We start from the raw sequence: 1,965 nt of genomic DNA on the forward strand, positions 1-1,965 counted from the left end.
CTCTCTCTTCCTCTCCTTGCGGGCCTTCTAGCCCTCTAATATTACTATTCTTTCTAATTTTATTTATTTCCATATTTGATCCCACGAGTATGGGGGAAATATTCAGTCCATCCGGGTGGTGCCCCCTGCACCCAGATAAGCCAAAGCGTAACTCGCCAAAGGGTGTCGGCCGGTACCCTGACGGGGGTCGCACTAGAGACTGAACTACCCATCAGCCATGCATCCCCTCGCGGTGCGCCGCCGCTTGGGATTCGGGGTGATTTTTATAGAGGTTTTCTTCCTCGCAGTCCGGCCGGTTAAGGACCTCGACCTCGACCAAAAAGTCCCGGTCAATGCGCGACAGCGACCAACGAGGACCGTCCTCTCGCAAGGGGGTTGGACCGCTCGGGAGAACCGAACTTGCGGAGATGTCGAACCTCAAGTATCTGTGGTCCGACAACGTCTCCACGTTCTCCAGCACCTTCCAGCCCCGAACACGGCGCGCCAGGGCAGCATCTGCGAAAGTGACGTCCACAATGGAGCCGCCCTGTTGCCGCACGCATGTGTTTACCGATCCTCGGTTTAAGACCGTGAGGCCAGTCGCCATCGCCCATTCCTCCAGCTCTCGTCCACGCGGATCCGTCGCTGGACACCCCCATGCCACAGATTTTGCATTGAGGTCCTCAGCGACAAGAACGCGGCCGGAGCGTCTTCTGCTTATCAGGACGCCGACTTCAGCAAGAAACTGTTCGAAGTCAGCGAGACTTTTATTAGGCGAGAAGTACACTCCGACTACCATAACGTCGTCAACGAAAGCCGAGACGTATACCCGACCTCGCACTACGTTATCGAAGGCTGGAGAGCCCACTATGGACCGGGACGTTATGGCAACCACTCCTTCCGTATCTCCCACCCAATTATCCCCAGAAGGGACGCGATAGGGCTCAGCTACCACGGCTACGTGAATCAACCACTCCGCCATGCTCTGGAAGAGGAGGTCCTGAGCTCTGGCGCAGTGGTTGATATTCGCCTGGAGGAGGTTCAGGTCCATTATTAGTCTTCGGCCATTGGAACCTCCTCAGTCCCCTGCTGCGTTTCCGCTTGCTGAGGTGAGCAAGAAGACTGCTCAGTAGCCTGGCCTGCCTTCCCTCTCTTCTTCTTGCCCGCAGATGGGGATACGCAGGACTTGCTGCCCACGCGATGCTTCGCCGTTCTGCCATCCGCTGCACAGACCACGCAATGTGGTGTAGCGGAGCATTCACGGGCCTTATGACCCGGTCGGCCGCAGCGATAGCACAAACCACTGCGGTCGACCCCTGCCTTGCACTGGGCACCCATGTGCCCCGGTGCCAGGCACCGATAGCACATCAGGGGCCGGGCGTCCAGCAACTTTACTTGGGCCGACACCCATCCCACGAGGAGCCTTCCTCCTGCTACTACCTTCTTGGCAGCTGCAACGGGACAGTACACTAACACTGCCCCTAGCCCGTCGTAGCCACTGACAACTTCGCCAGAACGCACTTGCTCGACGGGACATCCTCCTACCGTTGCCACCGCTGCGATAACCTCGGCGCTGGTGACGGAGTCGTCCAGGCCTGTGATCCGCAGGTCAACAGACTTCGTAGGTCTAGAGACCCGAACGACCTCGTCACTCAAGACCTCTCTGAGCTTTCTAGCCAAGGAGTCCGCCTTCTCAGCACTGGAGGCCCCGGGGAATTCGAACAGGCGGCCTCCTGTAGCTGCCTTTCGGAGTCGGACTCCTTGTGCGCCAATGTCTGCTGCATTTATTCTCGCCTTCGCAGCGGCAATAACTTTTGCATAAGTCGCGCCCCTTTCTTCCGCCCCCGGTTGCAGCGTTAAGATGACTGCTGATGACCGAGGTGTGCGGAGTTTGCTGGCGCGACTTTTCGCATCAGGTCGCTTCTTGGGACCTACTTTCGTCCATTCCGACGACTGGCTCTTCCCCTGGTGTGGGCCAGCCTCCTG

The sequence above is a fragment of the Pararge aegeria genome, chromosome 25 (assembly GCF_905163445.1).
Source record: "Pararge aegeria chromosome 25, ilParAegt1.1, whole genome shotgun sequence".
Lineage (NCBI taxonomy): Eukaryota > Metazoa > Arthropoda > Insecta > Lepidoptera > Nymphalidae > Pararge > Pararge aegeria.